Here is a 19,896-nt window from a genome sequence, read left to right as displayed (position 1 = left end):
ATTGAATATAGATATTAAATTAAACATTTTAAAATTGTTTAATTAAATATAATTATAAATATTTCAAAATAAAATCAGTTTATCAGAGAAACTCAAGTAATGTAATTTCTTTTACATTTTGGTCCTTCGACCCGGATTGCCACAATTCATACAGAAATTGTTCACTGTGCCCGGGTATGGCATTGTGGGTGTATCATCGCTGGGCTCTGCCATTTTCTTCATCAAGACAAACACAGTAGATGCTTGGAAGACATTAAGAAATCAACTTTAGACGCCAACGCGCCTTTTGTTATTGCTACAGTATGTGTGTTTTTGCACATTGTTTGCTGTTTTAGTCTTTGTCCTTGGCTTGCTATCCCTTCCCGGCCCGGCTTTTGGAAGTGTTTCAGGATCGCTGTTATTGTAAATTTCCCCCCACTCATTCGCCGGGAGGGGGTATAGTAGAGGGAAAAAGGACGAAAATCTACAACATAAACATAAAGTTATTATATAAATATGAAGTTACCAAGAGCAAAAAGTGGGACGAGTGAAACAGCTAAGCGGGTAGAAAACTTTTCTGCCTTGAAGGAAAGTTTCTTTCCCTTTTCACAGGGTTTTCTTCCCACCTCCCCCCTTTTCCCCTCATCGCTTTTTTTCGACGGTCTGTGGGTTCTGGTTTCGCTGGTTTTTGGCCTGTCAGGCCATGATGCAGAGGCTTTTGAATTATGCGGCAGATTAAGTCCCAAGTGCATGCCTTTCGTGTTTATTTAGCCCCGCAAAACCAAAGAAATCCTTCGGTTCCCAATCCGGGAAAATGATGAATGGGAGCGAAATCTCTGAATTGTGTTGAAAGGTTCATTAGGAGAAACATAACGATGTCGATGAGGTGAGGCAAGATATAAATGTTACAAAATAAAACTCTTTTGTGGGTTCTTGTTCCCCAGTTATAATGTAATACTTTTTTGTGTAGTATTTTCCCCAAACAACATGATATCATATATTAATCGATTGGCAAAAGCAAACGATGAAAATCACTATGGATTTCGTTTTATATTTTTTAAACAGAAGCTCAAAATATAAAAATCAATTTAACCCTCTGATCGGTTTTTAAACCTCATTGTGGCATATTTGTTTTATTTGTTTTTCCACAGATGAAATTGAACAAAAATTCAGTGTTTTATACATGGGCGTTACCTTTGGGAAACAATCCTTTATTCGTTTAACAAAACGCAACAAAGTATTCAATTTAAACAAACCAATTTGACAATGCAGGAGGAAAGCGACTGGGCGGTGGAAAATGCCAGTAGCAACACCAGAAACAAAAGCAGCACAGAAACAGATATATGTTCTTTAGTTTCGGATACAATCCATGTGCATATGTGCGATTGCGGACAGGGATAGGGACAGGGACTGAGATGGGGATTGTGGGGATTGTGGGGATTGGGATGGAGAAGTGATGGTGGTAAATGCGACCGCAGAATAAACAAGAACAGCGGCGGCGGCGGTGGCAGCAACTGAAATGCCGACAGTGCGAGACAAAAGCATGGCAGGCTAAAGCCATTACTCATACGTCATGTGGCACGGACCAAAGGGAATTTACTCGCACAAATACAAAATTCATAAAAAGCAACTAAAGCGACGGGGTGCAAAAACAACAACTGCACAGAGACACACAAAAACACACAGATATATACTATATGTATATATATATATGGAGGATTGGCAAGTGGATCAGGGGAAATCCTCCATTCCTCTACTCTCCTATGGCACCTCCCGGAGGGATTTTGGATTTCAAGCAGCTTCCCTCGTGCGTTTTCTGTTTCTGGTTTCCTTTGGCTTGGCATTATTTCTATTCCCCAATTACCCGTTGCCAGGACAACTTCTTGATTTTCACACCCTTTTCACCCCGTTCGTTCGTTCACCAGTCACGGAGCCATGTCACTGTCTGGGGTCCTACATGCGTCTAACTTGCGTTTAACCACAAATTAAATTATCCGACAATTTACAACTGCGTGCTGCAGTGCTCAGCATCCCCCTCCCTAAAAACCACACTCCGCTGGAGTGGATAACTCACCCGCAAAATGTATCCTTAAATTCCTCAGTCTATTTTTTGTTTCTTTTGGCCAAACATATTTTTAAGCACTCGCATGAGAAGGTAACGCAAGCTTATTTACTCAAGAAACTATGTATGTTGCTCACCTGCAAGAGAAGGGGAAAAGATTGGTTGAAAATCCGTAACAAGATTATTATACAAAGAAAGGGAAATTTGAAGATAATAATAAAACAAAATAATATTTATTTGTTAACTAGGAATATTGTCCTTTTTTTCTTACTCTAGGTTCTTAGTCGTCTGATTTAATGTACATATGTACATATATCAAATCTCGATTTATTATGACAAAAAAAACTAATATAGAGCATAATTCATGCCGGCATTGCACCTAAAATTTCCAAGTCAGAATTCTGTTACAAACTTCAACATACCCAAGCAAAGTTTACAGTTTGATCAGTCTTAAAAAAAAGGAACGATAAGGTTTACTTCCTTCACTAGAACTTAAGATGTATACAAAAACACCCACTGATTTTTTTAAAAAAAGATCTTTAGATCAGATCAGCAAAAATATTGTCAAAAAATAATTAATAGTAAAACATAGCTGCAAAAATTAAAATCTAAACATTTTCATTTAACTTTAAATGGATCTGAGCATTAACAACACACCATAATAATTTTAAATAAAATATAAATTAATTAAATATAGATTTAATTTGTGTAAAAAGTTATGATAACTTCCCTAACATATATTTATTAACAAAAAGATTTTACCTTAACAAAACATATTTCAATTCCTATTTAAAATGTAATAATAGAGTATTCATATTCTGACTCTTGGTTTAATAAATTTTCGCAACAACAATAATAACTAGAAAAAGACTATTTCTCTTAGCCCAAGAATAAGTGATCAATCATATATGTCCACATACATATGTCAACCAATTTCCTAGAAAAAAAATAAAATAAAATGCACAAAATTTATCTCTGAACAGTATTTTAGGCATTTGCAGCACGTAGCCGACGACCGAAATCAGGAGAGTAAATAAATAAAATATTTATATACGTACGAGTATATTTTGGCCCCCTCCAAAACTGGCATCAAACGCCAGAGCCGGAATTGACAAGAACGTTTCCTAAATGATTTCTTCCTGGTTATGTCAACAGGGACTCCTCCGGGGTCCCTAATTGCCAAGTATTCATCACACGTGCGGCCATGCGAGTAAACGTGACAGATGCGAGCCCATTTATGTACATACATCGAGCTTAATCACAAGGATACGGAAAATAGGGATAAATCCTCGACCAGAATTTTGTTAATATTTATGTATTAGAAGTTTGCTTTAAAATGTCCACCAAAAAGGTTATAATTCCCCTTACTTGGGTATTTCGTTTCTCCTGTTCAATCTTTGCTAAGGACCAAGGACTAAAACCAAAGCTGAGAAAAAGGAACAAAATTGGGTGGCAAGCCAAGTAAAAATATATATTTTGGCCCAGTTGCCAGAAAACAGAGAGGTGGAGAAGATTGCTCCTGCTAGCATTTAGATAACTTGGCAAGTATCTTGACTCAAACGTTGAATTATGGGGCTCGACTTGGATTTCCTTCGTTCCCCTGTTCCATTGGTTCCTTCTCTCTCTCTCAGTGGATATCTGCGTGCTTGCAAATGCATTTAATATTTTATAGGTAGCAGAGGGCTCAGTCCGTTGAGCAATATATCCCGAAGAGTAGGCTATATATTTGCCATTATCGGATGAGCAGCCGGGGCAAATGCATTCTCCTAATGATGCCAGCATGAAATCGGCAGGCAGCCTGCTCAAATCGAGATAATCTCTCTTGAGGAGAAACTCCCAAACGACTCCCAACTTGGCTCATTTGATTCGCTAAGCTGCTTAGCCCGGAAACAGCAGTGGCATGATGTACAACCAAGTGAAGCTCATAAACTTTGAGGGCGTCGCACAAAATCCATTTGCAACCTTGTTTACGCTGCGTTTGGGAAACAAATCAACGCGGAGTGCACAGAGTACCAGGTATAGGGTATAGGGTACCGGGTTCCGGGTCCAGAGTGCAACCGCAAGCAAAATGCCTGATTGGCAACATAAATCAGAGCGGACAGGCAGTGCCGCAGCCGCAGCCACAACACCTGCCCCCTCCAGCCACGCCTCCTTTGCGTTTCACCTGACAGCAACCCGACAGTTGCAATGCCCACAAAATAGTACCCAAAGAACGTCCAAAAAGTAGGGCAGGAGATCAACACCAAAGCGGATAATGCCCTTTCTGTAACATTATAAACAAAAGGATTGAAAATAATCTAAAGCTTTGCCTTGTTGATTTCAACTGAAACATTTTCCAAAGGGTTTTCTTTTATTTATAATTACCTAACTAGTAACTTAAAAAGCCTCAACTATTTAAAATGACTAAAAAGGACAAAATAAATCAACTATACAACAGTAAGAATATTAAAGAAGCTTTTTATTCATTAATTAAAAAGAAAATGTAATTTGGTTAAAACTTAAAGAGCCTCTCAAAGAGTATTCGGAGCACAGGTCGACGCACACACACACACATGCCACATCGACGTGGCAGAGTGGCAACATAATGAAAGCAACTTCGTGACGCGCTTTTTCGGCCAAGTTGCAGCTGCAACGTGGTGGGCATCCCACCACCAGCATCCCTGCCAGCCCTGCACCTCCACCACGCCCATGACACAAACGCTGAATGACTTCGTTAGCGGCACAGGCACACATAGAGATACCTGTCAAACTTATGCAAAACAGGGTAGCGGGACAGGTGAACGAGCAGCAGAAGCAGTAAAAGCAGCAGCCGGTGACAAAGTGCGCAAGATGCAGCAGGAGACAGGGGATTCCCCCCCTGCAATCCGTGCGAGTTCAATTGAGCAGCAAATTGTCATGGAAAATGCCCAAAAAGAAAAAATGAATATATGTATATATATAAATACATATGTGTGTGTGGAGTTAAGAGCGAAACGAGGGGCGGGGAAATGGGCAACGACAAAATTGTTAGCACAAATAAATGGCAAACTGCAGAAAGTCAAACTGCAGCCCGAAAACGTTTCAAATTTATTGCGCCAACCTGCGCTATTTGCATTCACTTCACTCGGTTTATGGCCCCTCGGGAAGGTTTATGGCCAGAGCAGAGTTTTGTGGCATTTATTATAGATGAGGAGTGAGGGATGCAGATTTTTAAAGGGTGTTAAAAATAACATCTAAAATAATAGTATCTATATTTTACATTTGGTGGGTATTTTAATTTTATTCAGAAGCTGGTAACGTTGAGAATTAGTTATTTCTGTCCCTATAAATCATATATAGTCTTGATCAGAACCAAGAGGCGAATCAATGTAGCAATCTATAGCAAAAAAAGGGAAATGTACCAATTTTATAAGGGGTTACATCGCTAAAATGGTCAAAAATTAACAATTATTATCTTTACTATTTTTGTTATACCCTTGCAGGGTATTATAATTTCAGTCAGAAGTTTGCAACGCAGTGAAGGAGGCACCTCCGACTATATAAAGTATATATATTCTTGATCAGGATCAACAGCCGAATTGATCTAGCCATGTCCGTCTGTCTGTCTGTCTGTCTGTCCGTCTGTCCGTCTGTCCGTCTGTCCGTCTGTTCTTCTGTCCGTCTGTCCGTTTCTACGCAAACTAGTCTCTCAGTTTTGAAGCTATCTAAATGAAACTTGGTAGTTAGCCTTCTAAATACTCTCACTCGTATATATGTCGGAACGGGCCGGATTGGACGACTTTATCATATAGCTGCCATAGGAATGATCGGAAAATTTTTACAAAAAAATTTTTAACTTTTTCAGTTTTCAATAAAATTGGATCAAATTTGAGATATAGCCATTTTGCAATACTCTTTAATTTTGCATAGAATTTTATGAAAATGGACTACTATATTATATAGCTCCCATAGGAACGATTGTGAAATTAATACAATTAAATTTATAACTTTTTCAGTTTTCAGCTGATTTTCATCAAATTTGAGGTATAGCCATTTTATATAAGTCTTAAACTTTGTGGCAAATTTCATAAAAATCGGACGACTATATTATATACGTGCCATACAAACAATCGTTTGATGTGGAGGAAAAATGCAAATCAGTGAATGTAAAACTGCAAATATAATATGTATAGGTGAATGAAACGAAAGCAGGTATTACTTCATTGTTTTTTTTAACACAAATATATATAATTTATATTGTATGGATTCCTATTCATAGAAGTTCTATCTGCAAGGGTATATAAACTTCGGCGTGCCGAAGATAGCTTCCTTTCTTGTTTTTTTTTTTAATTTTGAATAGAGTATGCAGGTTTATTAATCTTATTATTTTTATTTCCGAAATAAGATGACAATTTTATCGACAAATCAAAGTTGAAAAAACAGACAATTATAGACTTATTTATAAGTTTTTTCAACTTAGATTTACCGATACAATTGTCAACAAAAAATATCGATAAATATCGATTCAAAGAATTAAATGAATGAACTTAATGAAATAGTTTTAAAGATATATGTTTATTATACAAAATGAAAATAGTTTCTTTCTCTCAAAAACTATTTTGATAAAATTCTGGTCAACTGTAGAAAACTGTTTTAAACTAACTAAATACTTTGTTCTAATACTTTTATATGTCTTTTCGTTATATCTTTTCAATGGAAAATATATCCTTTACAAATGCTCTTTCCTACTTTTCCGTCAAGTTCATTGTTCCTTTTGGAAAATCATTTAAATTAAATGATGGTTAAGGAATTTTCCAGCTGCAGTTGAATGCTATTCTTCCTGAAAGTTAGAATCTCTGGCATTTACTGAGCTGAAGCAAAGCGCACGTGTATCCTTTATCCTTTATACCTTCTTCCCCGCCATCAAGACTCAACTGTTCGATTACCCAAACTTCGATTGGCGATTTCGTTTGATTTTCTTTCTTTTATTTTTCTCTCTGCTGCCGTTACACCTTTTTGCTGCACGCTGGAACTGATTTGCATGCTGTTCGCTTCCTGGCGCTTGTTTTTCCACCGATTTAGCACGACTGCCTCGTTCTCTGCCCCGCCTTTCCCGCAATGCACCAGCACCTGAGTCCTAACGAATTTGCTCTGCTGGCAAATTGAGTTCTCCGCGTCCAGCAAGCACATACACGAAGAAGCTGCCGAAAGTATTTGCTTTAGTTCTAGTTCTCTCGAGTCTTATTTATTTATTTCCCAGGGCTGTGCCGTATGGAGCTCTGAGAAAATGGTGTGCAAATTAAAATGCAACTCGAGTTGATTTCCTCCCATGTGGGTTAAGCAAAGTCTGGTCCTCTCACTGGAGCCACATCTCATTGGTAGATTTTTCCCAGTTGGCATTGCCAGCACTTGTTCAGCCCAACAATTAAAACTAAGCGTTATCCTTCGTGTCGCCCCTCAGAAGACCTAGTTGTCATGGGTTTGTCGGTATTTACCCAAGTGTACGTGTGAATCTGTCCGAAATGTGAGCTTGTTCTCCCTTTTTTTTCTCTCTATTTTGTCTAGTTTTTAAAAAACTTTTATACCAACTCATGCTTAGAAAAGTAAAGCGCAGCTGTGCGTCAACTGGCATTCCTGGCAGCCGTCAGGAGGGAAAGGGAATTAAAAATATTCCGAGTAGAGTTGAGTCCTGCTTTGGAAAACGCTTTCAATGCTCTAAAAACATTCAATCGGGGAGATTGATTCGCAGGGCCAAGGAAACCTTTTGGGATTAAAGTTATGTACTTTTTGAAAGTAAATATAAATTGCTTTCACAAATATTCAGAGATTTATGAGGCAACAATAATTGCTATCAATTTAGAATCAATTAAAAAGGTTTTTCAAAATATGTAAACAAATATTTTTGAATTTATTCATCATATATTCGATTTCTGAGACTCATATATATTCCTTGAAATCCCTAGTTGATACATCAGATTCCATATACATTTTCTTTAAGATATCTCTTTCCATTCCTTTATCCTAAATTCATTCATTTAAATCCAGCTTAAATGTCATAATTTTTTCTTGAAGCAAAGTTTTTTTTGCCATTACCAAAGCCAGCCAATGAAATCAATATGTTTCAGCATACGTGAAGTGCTCGGCGGCCATTTGTCTATTATGCGTGCTTCAAACTTTCTCAATTTGCTCTTTAAATATACATATGTATGCTTTTCAGCCGTTATCCACCCCTGAATCCCATATCAATTCAAAATAAATATGCTTCAACAAACTCATTGCCAAAGAAAGGACATTTTTGGTTCAAGGGGATATTCAATATGCTACGGCGGGAGTTCAGGCCGAAGGAATACTACAAAAAATTTGCCTGATAATCCAATAAAGTCAACGAGGAGTATGGAGAGAGCCACTCGACTAACGGCTTTATTGATACGAGGACGAAACCAGCCGCAGACTTCCCACTGCCTCAGTACACACAATCACGCAGACATCGAGGTCCACAGCACTCAGGACAAACCCAGATGGAAGCTAAACCACATTTATAAGCCGGGCCAAAGAAACGACATAGTGCATAGTGCCTGCCTCCTAAAGGAGTCTCTCAGTGTCTGTCTGTCCTGTTGACATTAGATTGTGTTTAAAGTGGTTACGCATACACGGCAGGATTAGGGTGTGCCTCAGAAACAATGTTTGGAAACAAGTAACTATATATCTCCTTGAAAACGAACAAGAAGAATAAGGTTAAAATGAGTTCTTCGACCGACAAAAAATCCAAAATCTTGATTTATGATTTTTTGCGTTCTTAAAAAAATCTTTATATAAGTACGAAAAGTTTTAATATCAAAAAAAATTTTAGAAAATATATTCAAGGTTATTCAACATGTTATATTGGATAAATAAATATTGGATTTTCATTATTTATATTTAGTATACAATTTTTTAAAACAAAAAGCAATAATACCCAGTGCTTGATTAGGATACCTGGGTTTTTAATGATGATTGGCACATCTTATATTTATTTAAGTTCAATTTTAATTGAAGTACAAGTCCTAAAACTAAAGTGTTATGAAGAAAAAACATCATCATCCCTATTTGATACTTACTATGTATGTACATAAAGTAAGTGCTAACGAAAGGCAAATAGAAATCTGCAACATTATTGCCAAGAAAGTCCCTTTTCTATCATTCAATTATATATAAATTTCCAGAGAATTCTTATACAAACTTATTTAAAACTTAGTATAGGATATTTTTAAAGGTTTTGAGATATTTTGTTTCAATAGTTATAACATCATTGGTACCTTGTATTTGGGTAACGAGTTTAAATAATTAATTTTAAAAACCATTTGAAGTTCAATAAAAATATCAAAAATGCTGAATTGTAACTTTTTAGTTCTATGTTTGAGTCCCAAATTAGCATACGACTCCGGTCCACCCTAACATACACGCGTACATTCATTTAGTGCCTTGAAAATTGTCAACTTACATATTTATGCAATGGCGGGATCATGCCACATGCCACATTGTCGCATACTTTGCGGCAGGCATTTGCGAGTGTGTGCGTTTATGTTTGACAATCGTTTGCTTATGTTCTTTAGCCGGCTTTATGAGACGGAGGAGGGAAAACGGGGCGCCGGAAGTCTAAATGACATTTACTCAATTTGCGCGCAATTGATTTTTTCCGTTAGCCCTTGCAAAAAAACAACGACGCAGGAAAAAATGAAATAAAAATAAATACGTGACTTTCAGGGATATGAAAAATATAAAATGAGCAGCGGCAGAAAGTAGAAGAAATAAAAAGGGCAAAGTTGAGGCACTTCACCATTGAGCCCCTACATAAGAAGCAGTTTGCCTTCTCTTTATATTTTATTAACTTCACACAATTTGCTCGCACTCCTCGCTTTTTTTTCTATCGGCAATATGTCGGAGGGATGACTGACGTAAAGGGTCTTAAGGGTTGGGCCAAGGACTTGGCTGATTGTAGTCGATATAATCGCACATTATTGACACATTATTCTAGTGGCACTTGTCCCTTGGCTGGCTTGGCAACTCTACGCCCTTTTCCTGTCTATAGAATACTTAAATTCGTTGTAGTTGTTGCATGACTTACATTATTTAATAATTTAATTTAATGATTATAATGATTTATGGTTAATATTTGAGCAGACATATGTTGAACATACATAGGCCATTAATTATAATTATGCAAATTGGTATTTTATTTCCTCTCTTTTTTTTGTAAAAATAAAAAGAGCACACGTACAGAAAGGTGTGGCTTATGAAAGGTAGTTAAATTAGTGATTATATCCTGGAAATATCCTAGTAAAATAAATAACTATTTACATATTTACATATGCTACCGATAAGACGAAGATAAGAAGATAAATAAACCAGTCAATAAATTAATCTTATAGGTTTATGCAATTACTAAAATCTTCAAAAAAGGGTATCTTCGAATCGAATCCTTTTTTTACATTTATTATATGAATAGCAAGTGTGCATGTGACATGGCAATTAATGTGGCATAAATCAATTGGTACGTGTTAATTAATGTGTCGTATTTTGAATTTAAATAAATATCTCGCAATTGTTTTACATCACAAAAATAAAAATTAATGAATGCCAGAAAGGCTCAACAAATGGCAGGAATCACCAGGGAAAAGGCCATAATTGAATTTTTATCTCCGGCAGCAGCAGCAGTGAAAACATGCCAGCAGAGAGGGGAGGCAAAAGTTCGACTCAATGAACAAGAAAAACGAACCCAGAGAAAGAGAGCAGGACTATAACTATACATGTATGTGTGTGTATATCAGCCAAAAAGTATGCAGCATAACTTCTGTAACTTGGGTAGTTAAAGGCGGGCATGCAGATACAGCTACAGATACAGATACAGATACAGATACAGCTAAAGCTACCCCAGCGATACGTGACCCACTTGGCAAGCACTGCAGAGATGCTACTCGATATGGAACCGATGCCGGAACCACCGGAACCCCTCCTCTCCTGCCTTCTATTTATGCATGCAAAATAGCAATAAAGTATAAATGTTTCAAACACTTTTGGCCTGCGAGCGTAAATACGATGGTGAAACGAGAGCCTGAACGTAATGAAATTGGGAATGCTGTGACCTGACCTCTTAACCTTATTGATTTACCGAGCAAGGCAAAAGTCACTTGGCCATAAATCCATAATTATATTAAAAATACTACTCTTAAGCAAAGTTCTTCTATATCTTCAAAGTATAAATAATTTTAATTGCTATTAAAAATGTAACCATGCTTGTGGATCAACAATTTATTAGCCACATAATCGATGATGGAACGAGTTCATAAACAAGAATGATCACATTTTTCGTCGTTATATATTCAAAACTTTACACTCAATTAAGCTGAGCACTGGCAAAATTGTCTAAAGTAGATGAAGGAGGATGCCAGGAGTGTTTAATGAGCGCTCTATAATTTGACATCATTTCGCAGTAAGTAATCTCAGCCTCCGCCTCCTTTGTGCCCCATTTAATTTGCATTGAAAATATGAATATTTAAATTTTTATTGCCAGTGCATCTAATTGCTTTTAGTTTAATTGCTGTAAGGACGTCTTTTTTGGGGGGTCTTGTAAGCCACTGTGTGCTGCTGAGTGGGAAAGGATTTGAAAACTGTGCTCTGTCTGTGCCAGCCAGGGGTTCCCTTTAATGGAATTATGCGCTTAGGGGCAAAAACTGATTCTAAGTGGAAAATCTCCTGCACCCTTGACTGGCTCAGAATTAAGTATAAAGTAGTTGAAGTTTTCGTTTCCGGCAATGCTTGTAAAAGCTTAGTCAACGTTTAATAGACGAACAACCTTTCGAACAGTTTGTGTAATTTATTTCCTTAGAATTCCCAATTTACCTTGAATGTGAAGTTACTTTAACTTGAGCACCTTTTGTCAATGAATATTCCCCTTCAATTGTCACTTTCTTTCCATCAATGTATTTATTCCTTGCCAAGGATCAAGTGCCTCGCGAACCCATCTCAGTAAATCCTCAGCTTATTTGTTATATTAAAACCTTTTTGCGAGTTTCGCCGAGTTAGCGTCTCCGCATAAATCAAGCTGAACATTAAATTATGCACACCAAACCGGCAGACAAATCCTCCGGCACACTCCAAAAGGACAAAGGAAACAGATCCACAGCAGCCAGGAGGAATAAGGAATAAGTGAGAACGGGAAATATGAAATGTGCTACAATTATGTGTTTAATGCATAAATCAAAAACTCATTTAAAATGAAATCATGGCTTTCAGCAAATCACAACAAAGAGTCACAACAGCGAAGCGCCCAGAAAGCAATTATATAAGAGAGAGACACGAGAGGCGAATATGAAAAATTCAAAAAAGCACGACGGCACAACAACGTGTGTGTGTGTAAAAGATGGTTATGAAGGGAAATAAATTGAATGCCCCCAGAGTTTGGGGGAAAGAGCAGCTATTAAAAGTAATATAGCACTCGTACACACATCATAAGTTACGGGGGGTGTTGCATGTATTACGAGCAAGGATGTCGCATTCTGAGGGAAAACAACATTTATTGCAAAAGTATTAAATGGAAAAATTCTTAAAAGTCTTCGTTATATTTTATATTACAATATAGTTTTTAAAGGGAAGTCCAAATTTATTATACAATTAAAAGAAAAGTTCAAAAACCTATATATACATATATCTTTCTATAAAACTTCAATTTTGTTATATTAAAAGTGTAGCAAATTCCTATTAAAATGCTTTTTAAATCTCAATCAATATTTAATTAAAAATGCCTAAATTGTCACCACTGTTTATAGGCTTCGTCGCCCCTGTCGCAGGACGAGTTTGACACTGTCATCATGTCAACAGTCAGCTGCCGCTGCTCACACGTGAATGCCAGACACTTGAATGGCGCTTCGTCCTGCACCTCGACCGGAGCAGCAGGAGTTGCAGTCGCCATTGGAGCTGCACTCTGGAGTTGCAGGAAGTGAATGGAGCTCTCGACAAGACAGGCAAAACTTCAACCGGGCGTGGAGTGTTGTCGTCATCGTGTGCTGCTGCCACCTCCTATGTCGAGGGTGATGAGCAGAAACCGTAGCTGGAAGAGGTCGATCCTGTCAAACTGTCCATCCTTCCAACCCTCAGTCAAAGATTTTCACCAATACTACGCATACATGCATAATACACATCAAGAAATTAAAGGTAAGACAACCTATGAACCTATAAGCATAGCAAATGACAGTCAAATCCCCAAATGAGCTAACTTATCATTACTTTATATCATATTAACACTTGAAAGAAGACAATATAATATACAAGATGCATAAATCAATACAAGTTTTTTGGACATGAAATGGGTAAAAGTCCGAGAGAGCACTATACTTATTTTGTGCCTACATTGAAATAATAATTACATTTAATTATTTCAAATGGTATTTCTTCAATTACAAATTAAAGAAAATTATTAAAAAATTCCAAAGTTATAGTGTACATATTCAGACTTGACAGACTCTACAACTCCATTGTGACCATCTTTAGATAATACTTTTGTTCGGCGCATGTCAAAGGAACGAGCTGGGCAAACAATTGAAATAAAGGAAGGCATGGAAGGCGAGTATGTCAAGTTGAGTTAAGTTAAGGGTCTCCTTTGGCCTCCTTTTGCCTTGGCTCATGTGCTCTCTAGTGGGTGTGACAAGTAGTTGGCTTCATTTCAAAAAGGCATTTGGCCAAATGCAACGGGCACCGCACAAAGTTAAGGAATTTTAAGTGGAACAAGTCAAGTGATAGCCCACAAAAATGTATTGACATCAGTTTGATGTTGAACAAGTCAAAGACTGGGGTGAGCCAAAAATAAAAGGCTTCAAAAACATACATGGCCATGCATATTTTACAATTCGATTGTTTTATACACACGATGAAATATCAAATGCCAGATAGTTATTGCAAACAAATCCCATTTATCCTTGATATACAAATAAAACTGCTGTACGTTTAGATCCATGTACATAAATGCACAGTAATCGCATTTCATATGCAGGATATGAGTGCACGTATAAAGTTATTTGTTTACCGACGAGTGCACAATATCCTTTCTAAGCCAATATTGCGCCGTTCCACAATATTATTTCAATTCAAACACTCAACAATGAGTAATGCAATTTCTCAATGGCTCTCATCCTGCGTCTCTTGTGTGAGTGTTTCGAAACTTTTTAGCACAATTCCATTGTGAATGTCGGCTTCGGCTTCACCCTTCAACCAACCCTGATGTTGAGCGCCGGAAAGTGTTTTATATTGACGACTCGGCTCCAACGTGAGCACTGTTCTTTCCTACCCTCTTCCGTTCCCGCCATGAAAATTTAAAGGAAAACTCTTTTATCCCCAGAACTTTGGCCGATAATCGCTGGCAATAATTCATAACCATAAAATATCAATTTTTCATCTACAGTTTTTGGGTTTCCCAAGCGCTATCATAGCGGCATAAATTTAAATCTTTAACGGCAGTTGTCCCAACAGTCAACCGGAAGCGAGGGGAGCCAAAAGTGACATCAGCCATCAGAGAAGGCAGCAGCAGCCCCATCAGAACCGTCAGGAGCGACATCCTGGCAGACTGGCAGACAAGTGTATCGAGGACAAGTGACAGTTATAACGCCAAAAACAACGAGCACTTCGGTACATCATCAGGCGGTCGGTCTACTATTTGTGTGCCAAAGGGACGAGGTCCTGGCAACAGCTGGAGGAAAACATACGCCAGATAATAAAAATGTATGCCTGATTGAAGTTTGTGAAGATTGTGATTTTTCACTTGCCGGCGACACACATTTCGTGTTCTCGATGGTTACATTTTTGCTGAATTATTCATACAGAAAAATCATCTTAAAGTTTTCGTCAAGCAAAAAAACTGAGTGAAGAATCGATTGGTGTTGAAATCTTAAAGTCTTCTTATCAATAAGATTAAATATGAACTATGTATGTATGTTATTGATGTTATTTAATTGTTATTAAAAGAATGCATACAATATTTAAATATACCCAATTAAATGAGATCCCCCAGATGCCACACAATTCACAGGAAGATGTCTGGTTTGTGACATTTTCTTTCTTAAAGTCTTCAAGAAGACAAACGATGGTAAATCATTATCGAAAAATAAGGAAACAGCAGCTGAAACGCGAGAAGTTGCGCAGGACACCAGTCGTGACAGTTACAAAACATTTTACAAGCAATTCAACACTAACAACCCAAAGACAAGCTGAGAGTGGCGTTGAGTAAGTAAGAGTAGTAAAGTGTGGCAAACAGGATTCTAGGGAAAGGGGGAGCAAGGGAGGTCCTTGCACACCATTGGCAAAGTCAACGATAAAGTTGTCATAGTGTGAAGCAAACAATTCATCAGCGTCAATGTGATAAATTGTATTTCCACCGCACCGAAATTGCTTGAAATTTTTATTCGAAACACAAGGCAGCGGGGAGGGACAAAGTAGAACAAGATAAATTAGCCGTTTCAATTTATATATAAACAATACGATGCAGACATTAAGCATACGCACTGTAGGCCTCCGAAAATGTGTGAAAAAAAGATGCTATAAGAATTAATTAACAAAATGAAAACTAGAGGGTACAGTATTGCATGATTTTAATTAAATTAAAGTAATAATTAAAGTCAAAACTGCTTTGTATTTAAGAGTATATAAATTCACCAAAAGCAAAATGAATTCTGAATTTAAATAGTGATAATAGACCATTAATTGCTTATTTTTGTAGTTTTATATTATTAAAAGCACAAAATTTACCGAACCGAATGAATTAATACATTGTATGTATTTTTGTTGTAATTTTATATTGCTAATTGCATACTTACCAATTAACTTAATTGCTAATTTACCAACCTAAATTTATTGATTTCATGTACTATTTATTTATTTATCATTTAATATCCACTTGAGTCTCTTCTTCTATTTATTCGTAAGCTGTTTAATTGTAGTCTAAAATAAGAATTTAAAAAAATGTCTAAAGCTTTCCTTTCCAAACTGTTAGCTAATTAAAGACCTTCCCACTATTAGACTAATTAGAATTAAGCATTTGCTTAGTCAACAGACATTCTGAGTGACAGACATCCAAGGTCTGAAGTCGCGTTTCATGCTGAGAGCGACTAACTAGCTAAATGGCATTATGAGTAGACAAAGGCAATAGTCTCTAACTAACTGACGGCATAACTGACTGACTAACTGACGGGCTGACTGGCCGACTCGCTGACAGGCACTTTGACGACCACCACTTCGACTTTGACTGGCAGCTGTTGGCGACCAGGCTGTTGTTACCATCTCGTTCTGACATATTGAATTAAAATGCAGAGGAGCCCGCTCCTGACCAACCCAAGGAAATTGCCTTCACTCAAAATTGTTGATTTTTCTGCAAATAAAATTATTTCTAAAGAACCGTTTTTTGCTTTTTACACACACTTTTTAATAATAATATTTTGGATTGCTGACAAGATCATAAGCCTGCCTGCATGGAATCTAAATGCAAATAGAAAACTTATTTGCTAGGCAATGGAAAAACGCAAATGAAGCTATTAAAATGCAAAGTACATATTTTTTCGAATTTATATAAGGTGCATTTCTTTGCTTATTTTTACTGGAACCAATTTGGACGCTTCAGAAGATGATAAGTAATTGAATTTTGTACATAAATCATACATAACAACAGACCAAAGACCTGAATGTCTGATCGAAAGCGGAAAGGGTTGTAAATAGGGCTCTTTAGCTTTAAGGCTCTTTAATATAAAACAAGAAAGGAAACCCACTCCGGGAATCTGAAGCATTTCCTTGCAGTAAGCAATTAACTATAGGATCGTATGACAATTTTTTTCCACAAGTTTTTCTCTGTTAGCTTTGATTGGGTTAATAAATTTGCATACTCAATTCGGTGTATTAAATTAACCCTGGTAATTATAATTAAAATACAAATTTTTAGAAATAACTCTTAATACAATGTCGTTTAGGTAAAAATGTTACTTTTTATACTTCCTGATACTAAACTACCACTTATTTTCACTCCTTTCATGTGTGAAAGTGGAGATAAAACTCACATTTTAGCTGTGCAAAAGCAACTACTAATTCGGCACTTCATTTAATGGTCATTTAAGGTAATAAAACTGTACGACTATTTGGTTCTTAATTATTTAGGTTCCTAATTAATTGGATTGCGCTGCTTACGAAATAAATATATGTACTTTAGAAAAAGGAAAACGAAAACCATCACGAAGGTATTAAATTAAAAACAGGAAATGTTAGAGTTTTGGAATTCCTATTAATTAAGCTTTCAAATATATGTTTTTAATAACATACAATAATTATGATTATTAATGGAAACTTTATAGCCAAGGGTTAAAATTCTTGATAGATGTACAACCATAAGAACATAACAATTTTTAATAGCACTCTTTACCCTTTCCAGATCCCTCTACACACTTCTTGAGACATAAATTAGAGAACTTTGGACGAGTTTAGGGTAAGCCAGCAATAAAGACCAAGATTCTGCAAACAAGATTTGTTTCCAGCACAATTTATTCATTCCTTTCCATGGACAAATAAATGTGTGGAATTGCCATGTTGTTTGGGTAAACGCAGTTGAATCATGGAACCCGAAAAGGCAATAAAAATAAAACTATGCGTTAATTGCAATTCCCAATTGACCACAAAATGTACACGGGCCGCAGTATTCCCAACATAAACTCGGGCCTAGGGCTTTGACAAATGACTTTTTCGTGGGTTGAGTGTGTGTGGGCCATGACATAAAGTAGCTAATTACCGTTAGTTATGTTGCCACCCACAAAATTCCGCAATAAATGTGTCTCCTTGTGCGGCAGTGTTGTGTGTGCGTGTGTCCTGCGGTAAAAGCGCCAGAACGGAATGTTTCCGTGTACGCAATATCCGGTCAAATTGGATACAAAAATCCAAAATTAGTAGAGTGGCATTCAGTTGGAAAGTCAAGTATTTATAGATAATTAAAAAGTTTGACTAAACAATAATAAAATGATGAAGCGGGAAACTGTAGTCTAGAATGGACCAGAAATTTTCCCATAGAAATTCTGCGAATAATGTTATGTTTGGATGAGAAATTTATAGGTTTATCTTTAGAGAAGATCCTAGTATATCCTTCAAATATTACCCAAGTTTTAGTTAGAAAAGATTTTAAATAATGTCTTAAGTTTCTTGGGACATCAAAACTACTTGAAAATCGAATGTCTTATTCAACATTAAAAAAACAGGTTTCATTAAAAGCATTACTTAATACTTACATTATTACTTCAACGTTCCTTATAGAAGTTTTGTAATGACAGATAAATTTTAGTTCATTTTGAGGTGAATTTAATTGAAATTAAAAAAAAAAAAACAATACTCTTTTTGCCACCATATTTTTTTTATTCCCATAAAAACCCAAAGACACTAACTCTAATTAAGGGCGTAAAGCGAAAAATTTCCCAATTAGCCCACCTCTATTTTTCAGATGGGCTTTAAAAAAAAAAACCAGAGCCGGAAAACGAAACGGTCGGACGTATTTGTATTCATTAAGGAATTTCCGCAAGTTTTCCCAGTGCTTTTTTCTTCTCTCATCTTTCAGCTTTCCCTGCACTTTTCCTTCAATGTTTGTCTAGCTGCGTTCCGAGGGCAACGGTTGATTAAAATGTCAAATGCCTTGCATATTTTAAATGCCATCGCGACGACATTCAGGCGCGTCAACCCCAAAGGGGAATTCAACCGAAAATTGAGGCTGGCTCAGAGGACATATTCTAGGAGGACAATTAAAGATGCGAAGACTTTTGTCAGAACCTAGGAGGAGTTCCGACAAATGAATTGCGCATATTTAATTGGCTCTTACACAAGATGTCAGTTTGTTAAAATTGTAAGAAAGGTAAGGAAATATTATATACCTAGTTGACTTTATAATGGCTCAATAAATATAGAAATATCTATCTGGGATGCTGAAGATATAAGAACCTTAAAGAAATGTGCCTAATATATAACATCGTAAAAGGAACCTGAGAACTAGGTAGCTAAAAAATGGCATTCCAAAGTTTTAAACACCTTTTATAAGTATCTAGAAACACTAGTGAGCACCCTAATATATCAACTATTAGTATTAATATAATTATTTTCCAATTAACATACAAATACTGAAGTCCAATCATCGTCAAAATATATTGATGACGAATTTGTGGCTGAATCGAAACATCTTTATATGTAAGAAATTTACCTGAAATGAAAATAAATTAAAAATCAGATTAGAGATTAAAGTCAGGCAGTGCAATACAAATAAATTAGTAATCTAAGGTTAATCCTAGCTACAAACTTAAATGAAAAATCGCACCTAACTTTATTTTTAGTACTCGGAAAAATGGCAACAAAATGGGGAAAGTTTCTCGCTTATCAAGTACTGCCGGGCGGAGCAAGTGGTTGCCGAAGCGAAAAACAAATTGTTGCTGGCCTGCGCGCAATGGAGTTGAAGATAAAACATCGGAGAGCGCGACAACGATGGCAAATACTACTAATTTCGCAAGGAAATGCGGAAACGGAAAATGCCCCAACAACGCCAGGCAAAGTAGCACACAACTTTGCTTACAAAACTTTCCAAGAACAAAATGAAAATGCGAAAGAAAAACGAAAATATGGGTAGAAGCAGGCAGCAGGAAAAGCGAGAGCTAAAATTAGTCAAGCGCAAAATCAAGACGCTGACTCCTCGCTTTTGGCATCTAGTGCGGCGTAATGTTGATATATTAACTTGTTTCCATCTCGCCGGAAAGAGAAGAGGAATCTTGAAGTTAAGAATTAATTGCCGTCAACTGAGGGGAGCAACAATCGTTAAAGTCTTACTCCTGCAGGATAAAGTGGAATAGGATTTAAAGAGGATAAAA

The 19,896-nt window shown here is 36.7% G+C and overlaps 1 protein-coding gene across 2 annotated transcripts in view; it reads right to left on the bottom strand.

The window, feature by feature from the left end:
* Nucleotides 1–19,896, bottom strand: part of Hs6st (heparan sulfate 6-O-sulfotransferase) — an 84,418-nt gene that overhangs the window by 32,494 nt on the left and 32,028 nt on the right. The window contains exon 1 of one of the 2 annotated variants that reach the window (XM_086831696.1): nucleotides 2,054–2,178. The exons of the other annotated variant lie outside the window; for it this stretch is intronic. The gene's annotated coding sequence lies outside the window, so the exon portion shown is untranslated. Of the gene's footprint in view, nucleotides 1–2,053; nucleotides 2,179–19,896 lie in introns of those variants that run through there. 2 annotated transcript variants of the gene reach the window in all.

The sequence above is a fragment of the Drosophila serrata genome, unplaced genomic scaffold (genome assembly GCF_035046125.1).
Source record: "Drosophila serrata isolate PLE 108 unplaced genomic scaffold, ASM3504612v1 contig_241, whole genome shotgun sequence".
NCBI classification, from domain to species: domain Eukaryota; kingdom Metazoa; phylum Arthropoda; class Insecta; order Diptera; family Drosophilidae; genus Drosophila; species Drosophila serrata.
The sequence above is the reverse complement of the archived record's forward strand: the minus strand, read 5'-3'. Positions and strand labels throughout refer to the sequence as shown.